General features: G+C 45.5%; 1 protein-coding gene across 2 annotated transcripts in view; it reads left to right on the top strand.

The window, feature by feature from the left end:
- Positions 1-15,000, top strand: part of LOC123506385 (plexin-B-like) — a 343,016-nt gene that overhangs the window by 72,140 nt on the left and 255,876 nt on the right. The window lies entirely within an intron of this gene.

The raw sequence follows: 15,000 nt of genomic DNA, 5'->3' as shown, positions 1-15,000 counted from the left end.
CCCTCCTCCTCTTCCTCTTCTTCTTCATCTCACCTCCTCCTCCTCCTCCTTCTCCTTCTCTTCTCTCTGGCCGGCTTTTGTTATTTGTTATTTTCTTGATTCCACCCTCATTTTTTTTTTTCGTATTGTGATTAGTAACTTTTAAATGATTTCGTCCTCCTTTTCCTCTTCCTCTCCTCCTCCTCCTCCTCCTCCTCCTCCTCCTCCTCCTTCTCTTCTCTCTGTCGGCTTTTGATATTTTTCTTTGGTTCCACTTTCATTTTTTTTTCGTATTGTGATAAGTAACTTTTGAATGATTCCTTTTTCCTTTTCCTCTTTATCTCTCCTCCTTCTTCTCTTCCTTCCTTTATCTCTGAGTGTCTTTTTCTTTCTCTTTCCTTGATTCCCTTTCTTTTATTCGTGTTGTGATTATTAACTTTTAAATTACTGTGATCTCTTCCTTCTTCTTCTTCTTCTCTTCCTTCTTCCTTTCCCTCCTCGTCCTCCAGCTCTTCTTTGTTTCATTATTTTATTCTCTTTTTCTCTTCACTGTTATTGGTCTTTATTTCATTTTTTGTCACTTATAAAGATTTAATTTCATTCCACTTTTTTTTTGACCAATTCTCTAATTTATTCTTTATCTACAGTGTTATTGCCTTGTATGACACTGCTTTATGTTACACTGTTGTTGTCTATTACACTGTTTTTGTCTTATAAGAAAAAAGGAGGATGAGGAAGAACAATAAACAGAAGAGGAGAAAGAGGGAATATGAGCATTGAAGAAGAGAAAGAAAATTAAATTGAAAAAAAACGATAAATAAAAAAAAAAATAAAGAAGAAAATATAAAACCTATATTCATTCCAGTCGTTGTTGTTGTTTTTTTTTTTTCACTTCTCTATTTTATTCTTTATCTACATACTTCCTCTCCTTTGTTGTCTTGTTACTGCCTCTCTGCTTCCTCTCACTGTTTATATCACTTTTCTACGACTGTTTTTTTTTTTTTCTTTTCTTTCTTTATCTGCTGGTTTTTTTTTTTTATCCGTGTCCTCTGTGTTGGTTCCTGGAAAAGCTGTTATTTTTTTCTGCCTTCTTCTCTTTCTCGTATTCTGTGTCCCGCCGCGGTCATTATTTACTGTGTGTGTTAAGCTCTCACCTGCTCACCGACAACCTGCCTCTGTAATTATCTACCTGTTCCCCTTTGCTACCCCTTCCCTACGGCCTTCTTCCTCCCATTCACCTGTCTGTCCTCTCTCTCTCTCTCTCTCTCTCTCTCTCTCTCTCTCTCTGTTACCGTTTTTTAATTGTTTTTTCTCTCTCTTCTAAATGCTACCTTCCTGTCTGTCTAGCTCTCTCTCTCTCTCTCTCTCTCTCTCTCTCTCTCTCTCTCTCTCTCTCTCTCTCTCTCTCTCTCTCTCTCTTTCTCATTAGCAGCAGTACCTGACGCCTTCCCATGATGATCTGTCTAATTGCAGGTGTGTCTGTTACCTTTCCTTCCCTCCCTTCCTTCCCTCGCGTCCTGTCCCTTCCCGCGTCCCCAGTAGGCTTAGGTTAGGGAGGAAATAGGCCTACTTTTCCTAATTTTATGAAGGGTGTGTGCAAAAGGCGAGAGAAGAGTAGATTCCCTATTAAATGAAGTGTGTGTATTGGTGAGCACTTCCCCTCTTCCTCTTCCTCTTTTGGTCTCTTCCTCTTCTGCCATGTTAGATGATGAGGGACGATCGATTTCTCTCTCTCTCTCTCTCTCTCTCTCTCTCTCTCTCTCTCTCTCTCTCTCTCTCTCTCTCTCTCTCTCTCTCTCTCATATCGTACACGTGCTTTATTTATGTATTGCGTGCAGTGGTTTTGCATGTGTGTGTGTGTGTGTGTGTGTGTGTGTGTGTGTGTGTGTGTGTGTGTGTGTGTGTGTGTGTGTGTGTGTGTGTGTGTGTGTGTGTGTGTGTGTGTGTGTGTGTGTGTGTGTCTATATACGTCCATTTGTCAATAAACTACTGAAATAAACTAAGTAATGGATACAAACATTCATTTTCCTTTTGATTTGAAGTTCATTTCTCATTAAGATATTAGAGAAGTGAAAAAAATAGAAAAATGGAACATGAACAGTAATAACACAACTCACTTCATTTCATAAAATCACTTCATGTCACCAACTTCCAAATAAGGACACACCATGATGACCTTTCCTGTCCTTACTGTCCTTTACATGTCACTTCAACTTCCTCACATCACATCATTCTTTCAATTTCCTTTCTCTTTTTTCACATCTATCTATATTTTTCTTTTCTTTTTCTATCACTCTCCCCACTTCTTCCAGTTCTTTTTCTCTATTATTATTGTCTAGTCTTACACATTTACATTCTCTCTAGCATTTACCTATTTCTCATTCTGTCATTCTAAACCACACAAACCTTTCTTAGCTTCATCATTACCACCACCACGACTACCACCACCACCACCACTACCACCACCACCCCTACCACCAGCATTCTTTCAAGCTACACGGGACAGTTAAGGAGGAAAGGAGAGGGAGAGGAAGAGAGGCATTACACACTAGAGGAAGCATTCATAGATCTACCTGTATGCAAATGAGGAGCTGGAGGAAGAAGGGCAGGTATGAGACGTAATTTGTGTACCTGTGTTACCCTTGAAAAGTTCAGGAGGAGGAGGAGGAGGAGGAGGAGGAGGAGGAGGAGGAGGTGGTGGTTGTGGTGGTGGTGGTTAAGTTGTTGAATTAAGTGGTGGATGAATAATTAAAAGCCACAGGTAATATTGGCTTAATGAATCACAGGTAATGGAATGGATGGCCAGTAGGAAGGCAGTGGATGATGGAAAGTGGATGAAAGTGGATTGAAATGGATGGATACGTTATGCTGTTCCGTATTTATTATCTTCCTTTCTCCTCTTCTTATTTTTTTCTCCACCTTATCTTCTCCACATTTTTATTATCTCTTCTCCTTCTATGTCATTTGTTCTACTTTCACTGTAGGTATTTTTCTCACATTTATTCATCTATTTCATTTTTTCTGCTATTCCTTTCATTTACTCTCATATCCTCTCTTACTCTCTCTGATTCTGACACCATTGAAAGAGAGAGAGAGAGAGAGAGAGAGAGAGAGAGAGAGAGAGAGAGAGAGAGAGAGAGAGAGAGAGAGAGAGAGAGAGAGAGAGAGAGAGAGAGAGAGAGACAGACAGACAGACAGATATGGGGACAAACAGACAGATAGACAGACAAATGGGATATAAACATCGCGAGTGATGGTTATAAAAGGTAATAGATGAGAGAGAGAGAGAGAGAGAGAGAGAGAGAGAGAGAGAGAGAGAGAGAGAGAGAGAGAGAATCGTCACACACCAACCACTCTACAATCCTTTACGCTTTCCTCCACTTCCTCCTCCTCGTCCTCTTCCTCTTCTTCCTCCTCCCCTACCTCCTTCTCTCCCCTTTCTCTCCCTCACTCCCTTCCACCAAATAATTCATAACTTTAGCCAGCCAAAACTTTTCCCCTCGGCTTGTGCAAAACTCCCCTCGACTGCCAGGAGAGGGGAGAGGGGAGAGGGGAGAGGGGAGAGAAAGTTTATTGTTGATCTTGTTAAGCATGTGAAAGAATCTACGTAATAATGTTTGTTGTAATAAAAGTCTTGCGTTCGCGTATCGTAAAATGGAAAACGGAAGATAGGAGATGGAAATTAATACGTCTTTTCATTTTTTCTTTATATATTTTTCCACAATCACGTTAACTATTTTTTTTTCCTTGATTTCTTTCTCTTAATTCTTTTTGTTTTCTGTACTTTTCATCACATTTCTTTTCTTAATTATTTCTTTCTTCAAGTTAACTATTTTTTTTTCCTTTTCTTCAGTTTTCTTTTGCGTACACTCAATTTCTACATATGTGAGTACGTTTCTTTTCTATCCATATTTCTCCCTTCTTTATCATTATTGCTATTCTCATTTAAATCATCTTCCTTCTATCTACATCAATACTATCATTCTTTTTTCCATTATTCTCATTATCATCAACAATCAATTCTCTTTTCTTCTTTCTCTCGTCATATTTTCTTCCCAATTCGACTTTTCCTTCACTTTCTTCCCATTTTTTCTTTCCAACCAAAGAAATAACAGTAAGTTGAAATTTTTTTTTCTTTTCAGACAACAAGAAGCTAAACTTTCTACCGAACAATTGATTCTCTCTCTCTCTCTCTCTCTCTCTCTCTCTCTCTCTCTCTCTCTCTCTCTCTCTCTCTCTCTCTCTTAGTCCGTCACTCTTATGAGTTTTTGCTTGACAAGACTTGATTTGAAATGTTCTTTTATGAGATGATATCAGATGAGAGAGAGAGAGAGAGAGAGAGAGAGAGAGAGAGAGAGAGAGAGAGAGAGAGAGAGAGAGAGAGAGAGAGAGAGAGAGAGAGAGAGAGAGAGAGAGAGAGAGAGAGAGAGAGATGTTTTCAGGCCATCTATCTAAAAAAAAATTAAAGAAGAGGGATGAAGAGAGACGAGAAGGTGGAGGAGGAGGAGGAGGAGGAGGAGGAGGAGGAGGAGGAGGAGGAGGAGGAGGAGGAGGAGGAGGACGAGGAGGAGGAGGACGAGGAGGAGGAGGACGAGGAGGAGGAGCAGGAGAAGAATAGGAAGGGAAAGGGGAGGAAAAGAAGCTTGTTTACCTCCTGCAGAAGTTGGAGAAAGGGATAAAATTAAAAATATCCCAGGTATTTTCTGTAGGTCGTCCCCTTCCCGTTTTTTTTTTTTTTTTTGCTACAGAAAGAAAATGGAAGAGATGAATGGGGAACTCTAACAGAAAAAATGGAGGGAATGAAATTAATGTTTTGTTATGGAAAGAACGACCGCTGATGAGAGAGAGAGAGAGAGAGAGAGAGAGAGAGAGAGAGAGAGAGAGAGAGAGAGAGAGAGAAAGATAATAAGAAAAAATGTGTTGTTAATTGCATTTCCATTTCTTTTGTGTCGCTTCTCTCTCTCTCTCTCTCTCTCTCTCTCTCTCTCTCTCTCTCTCTCTCTCTCTCTCTCTCTCTCTTTCTCTGTCCTTCCCTCGTCGTAACCGGCATTAAAGAGCTAAAATGAGAGAAAGTTTCTATTTTCACCGTAATCTCAAAACTGCAAAACCGAGGAAATCAGCAAATATTCTTAGAGAGAGAGAGAGAGAGAGAGAGAGAGAGAGAGAGAGAGAGAGAGAGAGAGAGAGAGAGAGATTCATACCACCCAAAATAACACTCGTAAAAGATCAAAACAATCTTTCTATCCATTCTGTTATTATTCTTATTTATTTACCATTCACTTTTTGTCGTTTATTTTTCACTTTATTTATTTTGACGGTGCCGTGTGGGAGGAAGTGAATGGCGCTCCGGGTGAATGAATGTCGCCTCTGCCCGGGACAGCTTAACGAGGTTGTTAGGGGTAGTTAGGGGTGGTTAGAGGACGTGATCGGCCGTAAAGATGGATTAAAAAGTCCTACTAAAAGTCCTTTTGTGTGTGTGTGTGTGTGTGTGTGTGTGTGTGTGTGTGTGTGTGTGTGTGTGTGTGTGTGTGTGTGTGTGTGTGTGTGTGTGTGTGTGTGTGTGTGTGGCACACACACAGAAGTAAAGGACAGTTTGACACAGTGTGTGTGTGTGTGTGTGTGTGTGTGTGTGTGTGTGTGTGTGTGTGTGTGTGTGTGTGTGTGTGTGTGTGTGTGTGTGTGTGTGTGTGTGTGTGTGTGTGTGTGTGTGTGAATGAGGGACAAACCAAGTAAATAATAAAACACTAATGGAAAATACAAATTAAAAAAAAATGGGAGAAAAAAGAAACAAGGATACACAAAAAAGAAAATAAAGAAAGACAAAAGACTGAAACGGTAACAAAATCAAATAAAGCATAGAAGAAAAGAAGACAAAACAGACAGAGAGAGAAAAAAAAACCAGGGAAGAAAGACGTGTAGAGAGAGCAATGGAGAGAAGAACGAATGAAGGAAGGAGAAGCAGAAAAGGAAGGAAAGAAATGCACCGGCAATCAAGACGAAGATAAAGATGGAAGGAAGGAAAGAAAATTGGAGAGGAGGAAACGAAGAGAAGATTGCAGAGAGGGAAGGAAGGAGGATGGAGGGAAGAAGAAGAAGAAAGGAAGCAGGGCATCGAAGGAGAAGGAGGAGAAGAGGCAGGAATAGAGAGATGGAGGGGGGAGAGAAGGGTGGAGGAAGCCAGCCAGCCATGAAGAGAATGAGGTAGAAATGGAGACAGGGAGGCAGGGAAGGATAGGGAGACGCAGCCAGCCGAGGAGAGAGAGAGAGAGAGAGAGAGAGAGAGAGAGAGAGAGAGAGAGAGAGAGAGAGAGAGAGAGAGACCAACTCTGACCATACACAGTAAAAGACCAAAGAAAAAATACATGGACTGAATAAAATAGAGAGAGAGAGAGAGAGAGAGAGAGAGAGAGAGAGAGAGAGAGAGAGAGAGAGAGAGAGAGAGAGAGAGAGAGAGAGAGAGCAAATTTGGTAGGCAGATCACCTGACAGGAAACAAGACAAAGGAAAAGATGACCCGCTTAATGAGGTCACAATTGAGTTTGGGAAGGACTTGGAGACAAAAAAACTAAGGCAACCTCTTCTATCCAGGTGAGAGGGAAGGGGCCACGGGGTCACCTGCTCATTACGCTCCCATACAGGTACTCCGCAGGCCGCACAGGTGAGGCACAGGTCACCCAGGTACTCCACAGGTATACTACACGCTGTAAAAGTGTCACGAAGGTATTGTTCAGGTTACACAAGTGCTATACAGGTAAAGACGATGTTCTACGTGTGAGTTTCAGGTGCTATAAAGATTTTTCAGGTGTTATATAAGAGAGAAATGATAAATTAACACAGGATAAGTAATTTGAAGGTTATGTAAAGGTTATTTAGGCATTTTACAGGTATGAAATAGTGTAAGACAAGACAGAACAGAACAGGTAGAATGGAAGTTAGACAGGTAAGTTACAGGTTATATAGAAATTGTTTAGGTATTTCACAGATAAGAAATTGTAAGATAAGATATACCTGGTGAATTATAGGTCATAAGAAGGTTATCCAGGCGTTATTCAGGCAAAAAGTGATGATATAAGATAGAAATAAGTAAACATAATAAGTTAGTGAAAGAAATCTGAAAACAATATCATAGTAGAAAAAGATTTTGATCAAACAGATGCAGAAATTTAGATGGAAAAATAAATATGATATCCGTTTACCTGTTCCCACCTGAAAGAGAGAGATAGAGAGAGAGAGAGAGAGAGAGAGAGAGAGAGAGAGAGAGAGAGAGAGAGAGAGAGAGAGAGAGAGAGAGAGAGAGAGAGAGAAACCTTTGATCTATGGTGGGCCTGTTTACAACATAATAAAAGAAAATACTGCTGATGGTGAGATTGTCAGGTGTAACAGTGTGTCCCTCTCCCTTTCACTCTCACTCTCCCTCTCCCTCTCCTTCTCCCTCTCCCTCTCCCTTTCCCTCACTCTTCGCCCCCATAAGTCCCAAAGTCCCTTGTTCTTCTCTACCTTTCTCCATTCTTCCATTCGTTCCTCCTTCCCTCCTTCCTTCTCATTATCACATTCTTCCATCCTTTGTTTCCACGCCTCAAAAATTCTTCTCATTCTGTGTTTTCGTGGCTTTGTCTTGTTTTCCTTTTCCTTCTTTTTTTCTTCTCTTCCTTTTTCTTTCCTATTTTTTTTTTTTTTTGTCGTGAAGCTTACTGTACTCTTTCACCTTCCTTTTTTTCCTTTCTTTCTCTCTCTCTCTCTCTCTCTCTCTCTCTCTCTCTCTCTCTCTCTCTCTCTCTCTCTCACACACACACACACACACACACACACACACACACACACACACACACACCTTCACTCTGGATAGAAGCACTCCACTCACTTCCCCTCCTCCTTCTGCCCTCCTTCCGCCCCTCCTTCAGTAGCGCCCCGCCCAAGAAGTGTATTGTCTCCACACACTCGCCTCTCGTCCCCTAGCCTCACCAATACACTCAGAACGGAGGGAGGGCGTCTCGTAAAACACTCCTAGCGCCTCTCTGTGTGCCATGCCATCGCTCAGACCATTTAGGAGCTGAGGTAAATTAGCGGAGGTGACTTCGGGAGGGAATAGGAAGGTCTAGTGATGGTGTGGTGAGGTGGAGAGGTAGATGAGAGATGTATATTCAAAAACGCTCTGCTCTCTCACGATGACTATTTCCAGAGGCTCTAGTTGAAGGTACTCGTGTTTTTTTAAGGGTATTTTTATGGTTCTGGTGATGGATTAGCATGTTTTCTATTTGGTCATAAGGAGAAACTGTCTTGAAAATCCGTCTAGTCGCCTTAGGGGCTTGGAAAATTGTCGTGGTGAGAGAGCAAAGCGTTTCTGAATATTGCCGTTGGTAGTGGTAGTAGTAGTGGGTGTAAGAGATTTGGTATATTAATTGTAAAGGTTGTTGTAGTGGCTGTCGTGGTCGAGGTAGTGGTGGTGGTGGTGGTGGTGGTGGTGGTGGTGGTGGTGGTGGTGGTGGTGGTGGTTTATTGACAGGATTTAATGGAGGTTTGTACAAAATAATAGGCAAATAGAACCGACGTGTATATAAAAAAGGAGAGAGAGAGAGAGAGAGAGAGAGAGAGAGAGAGAGAGAGAGAGAGAGAGAGAGAGAGAGAGAGAGAGAGAGAGAGAGAGAGAGAGAGAGAGAGAGAGAGAGAGAGAGAGAGAGAGAGAACTGCGTAATAAAAAACTTGCACTGTCTCATTCAAAGTAACAGCGCACGCGATATATCACAACGCAATGTTAAAAGTTGAAAAATACGTGACACACACACACACACACACACACACACACACACACACACACAGAGAGAGAGAGAGAGAGAGAGAGAGAGAGAGAGAGAGAGAGAGAGAGAGAGAGAGAGAGAGAGAGAGAGAGAGAGAGAGAGAGAGAGAGAGAGAGAGAGCAAACATCCCGGACCCCGTCACCTACATCATCGAGGAGACTGATACACCCCCAACGCCACTACCGGACGACAGTGGGGAGAGTCAGTGGGAGGGCTTGGAGAGGAGAGCTAGTTTCACTAGTTGAGAAGCTCACTGAGGAAGCCTCTCAACAAAACTGTGTGATTAAGTCCCTCCAGGACGACCGAGACTTGATCATACAACACAGAGACGTGTTTGCTGCGGCTCTCAGAGTAGCAGACAGGCTGATAGCGTCAAAACAGCGCCAGACGCAAGTAGCCACACGCTCTCAGGCAGTCAGCGCCCACGCAGAGTCAATTGACGAACACTGGGAGGTGGTTTGTCAGGACTCTGAGAGGTGGAGGACGTGGTGGAGCTCGGATAAACCGCAACAGCTCCGCCACTCAGCTGTTTCTCAACTTCCACCTTCCTTCGCCTGCCCGGGAAACAACGACCGCTCCGCCTACCTCCACTGCTTCCATCGCCACACAGAGCGACTGTGACACCTCCCCAGCGTCTACTGTCACTCCTTCTGCCACACAGAGTGACTGCTCGGTACTCACTACCACGTCTACCGCCACACAGAGCAGCAGGGACTCTTCCTCCATAAATACAGCGAACGGAGTAGATCGCGGTGCCTCTGTTCGCCCACGAACCTCTCCTCAGACCACTTCAGGAGATTGGAGAAAAAAGAAAACTAAGAGGAAGTGCAGCAGGACGCGAGGAAGGTGTCCAGCGAAGGACTGAGGACTCACCAGGCCACCAAGCAGACACAAAAGCGAGCCAAGGCAAAAGTGTGTGAGTACTGCTCACGGAAAGGACACACTTCTGCTACTTGCCACGCCAGAACTGACGATTTACGTCAGGAGCGTCTCCTACAGCGGCTCCTTACGGTGGAAAGACACACAGCCACACCCTTCCCACCTGCAGCGCCTCAGCCCGCCCACCACCTCACTTCATTTCAGTCCTTACCACAACCTCGCCCACTCCTTCCTCAGCCTGGTATCTGGAATCAGAGCCAGGGGCGGCAGTGGACCACTCCTCTTCACCAGTACCAGCAGTCGGCCGCGGACCCTAACCACCACCTCGGACTAGCAGGCCTCGCTCACTACCATCCCTCACCATGGTACAGCCAGCTTGCCCCCGCCGCCAACTAAAGGTCGTCTCTAGCAACGTCCGTGGTCTCCGGACTAACCTTGCAGACTTATACCACAACTGTGTGCAACGACACAATGCAGACGTTGTTGTGGTGACAGAGACATGGCTGAACAGTGAGGTGGAGCCCACGTATGGCAGGATGCAGGGCTTCACCCACTGGGTGAGGAGGGACCGACAGGAGCGAACAGGAGGTGGAGTGGCTGTCTGCTTCAAGGAAGGAATGCAGGCCCAGCTACTCGACATAGACACGCCTCCACTGATGGAGATGATGTACTTCCGAGTAACGCTGGCAGACCGCTCAGCCCTCTTACTGTGTGCCCTGTATCGCCCCCCGCGACAAGGGCCTGACTCACTCCTGTACCTGACTGAGACTTTAGACAACCTGATGATGGCACACAGCTGCAGCCACGTGCTGATTGTGGGGGATCTCAATCACCACCTGGAAAGAGACGCCTACGAGAATCTCCTGGAGGTGCAGGGTCTGACAGATCATGTCACCTTCCCACACATGAACGAGGAGGGACATTAGACCCTGTCATCTCAGACTACCAGGAGGACAAGCTTCAGTGTCATCAGCTGGGGCTCGTGGGCAGCTCTGATCATCACGCTGTACTGACACAGCTGGAAGTGGGCGTGGCTCGGGACGAGGCCACCACCCGCACCATCTGGCTGTGGAACAAAGCAGACTGGGCTTCCCTGCGCCGCGACCTGACCCACACCCCATGGGCCACTCTGCTACAGGGAGGAGCAGAGAGTGAAGCACTTGCACTCACCTCTCACCTTCTCGCCCTCCAGAGACGCCACGTCCCACACAGGGAATACACCACCAGACCGACGGATCAGCCATGGTTTGGCTACCGTTGCCGTGTTGCTGCTGAGGCAAAGTATGCTGCCTGGCTCCGCTACAAGAGGAACCCGACTCGGCGCAACAAGGACTTGCATAGGGCTGCATGCAGGAGGATGGTGGTAACCAGCAAGTGGGCCTTAAAAAAGTGGGAGGAAAGCCTGCGCCGGAAACTGTGTGGCACTGGCGTAGGAAACAAAACTTGGTGGTCCCTTGTTAAGGACAAACAGGAACTGGCCACCAAGAATCCATCCCTCCCTCAGCAAGCAGGACGGTACTGTCGCCACCAGCAGTAAGGAGAGGGCACAGTTGCTGGCTTCCTTGTTTGCTGGAAAAATGAAGGTGGGGAATCCACAGCAGCCACCGCCTCAGCTGGTCCAGCAATGTGAGAAGACTGTCACCATGGTGGAGGTGACGCATCAGCAGGTGAAGCGATTATTGCGGGGCTGGACACACAGAAAGCTACCGGCCCTGATGACATCAGCCCGCACCTGCTGAAGCGATGCTCCCAGGAACTGGCTGCCCCTCTCACCCAAGTCTTCACAACTTGTGTACGGGAAAACGTCTGGCCTTCAGTGTGGAAGGAGGCTCGAGTAGTTCCGTACACAAAAAGCTCCAGGACGGACCCAAAAAACTACAGACCCATATCCCTGTTGTCAGTGGTGGGTAAAGTGTTTGAGAGGGTCGTGGCAGAGGTGGTGTGTAGCCATCTCAAGGACAATGCCCTCCTCTCAGACCAACAGTTTGGGTTCAGACCTGGAAGGTCAACCTCCGACCTAATGATGCTTCTCACCAGGCAGTGGCAGGACGCCCTCGACGACGGCAAGGACACTATAGTGGTTGCTTTGGACATAGCTGGAGCTTTTGATAAAGTATGGCACAACGGATTACTGGAAAAGCTTCGTGCTAAAGGCATCCAGGGTGGCTTGCTACGACTCCTGGGAAATTACCTGCAGGACAGAAGCCTCAAGGTGGTTGTCAACGGGCAAACATCTGAGTCCCTGCCTGTGGAGGCATCAGTGCCACAGGGTTCAATTCTTGGCCCACTCCTGTGGAATATCTACGTGGATGATCTTCTCCAGCTACTGCCAGGAGTCAAGGCCTATGCTGATGACTGCACCCTCTCCTATACCTATCCACGCCAGGACAGTGGGCGGGCTGCTGAGGCCATCAATCAGCAGCTACGAGTGATAGAGGAGTGGGGTGCTCGCTGGCAAGTGACATTCGCGCCGGAGAAGACACAGGCAATGGTTGTCTCTCGGTCCCCAGCCGCCATGGCAGCAATGGCAGGAAAGTTGTCTTTTGGCGCTGCTGCTCTCCCACTCCAAGATGACGTCAAGATACTTGGAGTGGAGGTGGATCGAGGGCTGAGGTTTGACAGCCATGTCAAATCCATTGCCAAGAAAGCCTCTCACAGGATCTCCGCTCTCAGAAGGATCGCCAGTTTCCTCGACAGGAAGGGAGACTGCTGCTGTACAAGGCACAGGTGCGGCCCCACCTTGAGTACGCAGCTCTCTCCTGGATGTCCTGTGCCGCCACACACAGAAGGAGACTGGACAGCATCCAACGCCGCGCCATACGGCTAGTAGATGCTGCAATACCACCTCACCCAGAGCCTGAGCGTCCCTTGATTCACTGGAACACCGCAGAGATGTGGCGGCAATCGTAGTGTTCCATAAGGCACAGGTGCAAAGAGTGCCACATCTGGCAGGGCTGCGTCATCCTCTGAGAGTCACCGCACGGAGCACGAGAACGGTGCTCAATGGTGGTGACGCCGTAGAGGTGCCGCGATCCCACGGGTGTCAGCATCAACGCACCTTCGCAGGACGCGTCTCCAGGATGTGGAACTTGTTCACGGCCGCGGTGCCTCACGTCCAGGAGATGAACACACACAGTGTCAAACTGATGGCACATAAGTGGAGACAGACACTGCCAACTCCTCTGACACTCTTTGTGACGTGACACTCAGTGTAGTGCAGTGCGTGAATAGTGCTAGTGAAGTGAAAAGAACAGTGCTCCATTTACATGCTGACCATCTTGTATATTATCTATTTTTAAGTCTTGTAAATATTGTAGAGAAATAGATTGTAGTACCCTTAGAATAGGTAGCACACGACAGTGCGCCTTTGGGTACATGTTCTTCTGTATAAATTATGTTTAAATAAAAAAAAAAAAAAGAGAGAGAGAGAGAGAGAGAGAGAGAGAGAGAGAGAGAGAGAGAGAGAGAGAGAGAGAGAGAGAGAGAGAGAGAGAGAGAGAGAGAGAGAGAGAGAGAGAGAGAGAGAGAGAGAGAGACCTCCTTCCTACACCTGGATAGAAAATACAGGTAGAGGGGAGCATATCATTAAGGCACAGTGATTGGAGGCATTACCTGTCACCTGGAAGTGCGATTAATGTGAATATTGTCACCGAGAGAGAGAGAGAGAGAGAGAGAGAGAGAGAGAGAGAGAGAGAGAGAGAGGAGCAGGTGTGTTATTAATCTGCAGGTGACGCCCGATTTATGATTGATGGCAGGTGTTGTGTGATCGGCCGGACTCTAATTACCATTGATGGCTGCCCCAGGTGAGGGAGGGGCTCGCCAGGTGAGGTGGAGGGAAGGTGGAGGATAAGAGGGAAGGTAGTGGAGGAAAGGTAGGGAGAGTTAAGGGCCTCCTCCATTTCTCCTTCCTACTCCAAAGGTCACGCTCTCTCTCTCTCTCTCTCTCTCTCTCTCTCTCTCTCTCTCTCTCTCTCTCTCTCTCTGCAACCGTGCACACACAAGGGACATTTTGGGAGTGCAAAGATGGCGGGAAATAGCCACACAGCGTTGCCATAAGCACAAGAACCCATTACGTCGTCGGCCATCTTGCCACTCCTTAAATAGAAGCTGTGTTGTGTGTGTTATGGCGGCGAAATTTTCCCTCCCTTTTGTCCCCATTACTTCCATCTCCATTATACGCCATTACCGCCGCTCTCCAATTGTGGCGCGGTTTTAAATTTGTATTAACCGAAGAAAAATTGTTACGGGATGGTTTCACGTATTCTAATTCCGTCTTGGGAGGTTTGAGATTAAAAGATATGGAGTGTAATCCCCGCCGAGGTCAGCTGAGGTCAGGGGGTCAGCGAGGAGAGAGAGGGAGGGAGGGAGCGGGGTGAGTCAAGTGAGCTTAACCTTTTAAAAGATACCGGGGTTTGTTTGTTCTTCCGATAATCCCTTAAGGAGGATTTAGGACCATTAACCACTAATCACTTATCATTTCCTCTTCTTTTCTAATTATTTTTCCTTCTGGTTCTTTGTTTACTCGTCGGAACTTTATCTGAGTCTGGGTTTGTCGTTGTTTTAGCTGTTGTTGTTGTTATTGTTGTTGTTGTTGTTGTTGTTGTTGTTGTTGTTGTTGTGTGGTTGTTGTTGTGGGTGTTGTTGTGGTTGTTGATGTGGTTATTATTGTTGTTGTTGTTGTTGTGGTTGTTGTTGTTGTGACTATTGCTGTGGCTGTTTTTGTTGTTGACGTTGTTGTTGTTGTTGTTGTTGTTGAAGCTGTTGTTTTTCACAGGTGTTTTTATTACTCAGTAGAATATATCACAGGTGAGACTGAAGCGTATTTTGTTTATTTATTCACTTATTTATTCATCTCCCCTGTTTTGACATATTCTGACTTTTCATTCAGCTGCATTTATAGTCTCCATGTTTCATACGAACCGACTACACAATGCTGGAATTATTTATGGTTGACAAAGCCGTTAGTCAGGTTAATACAGCACAGGCAACGTTATACTATGTCTGATTATTGACTTTGTGTTCCTTTTTACAGATAATTTTATTCTATATTCCTGTGGCTTTATATGACTTAAGGTATCGGTAGAATATTCAGATTTTCTCTTCAGGTAGATGAGTAACATAATGCTACAGTTTACTTACTCTCTTCAGTACCAGGACTCATTTTTCATATTCATCCTAGTTAGTATTTGGCGATTTTACACAGCTTCAGAAACTTATGTGGAGGATTAAAATAGTGAAGTCTTTGGACCATTAATCTTCTGACCTCCATAAACCCTACGTTATGTAAATAAAATCGTCTAATCACACCCAAAACTCAAGGCAAAAGTGAGTCTTAATACTGAAGGGTT

Source organism: Portunus trituberculatus, chromosome 19 (assembly GCF_017591435.1).
Source record: "Portunus trituberculatus isolate SZX2019 chromosome 19, ASM1759143v1, whole genome shotgun sequence".
NCBI lineage: Eukaryota > Metazoa > Arthropoda > Malacostraca > Decapoda > Portunidae > Portunus > Portunus trituberculatus.
Note: the sequence above shows the minus strand (reverse complement) of the source record. Positions and strands in the feature narration are given on the sequence as shown.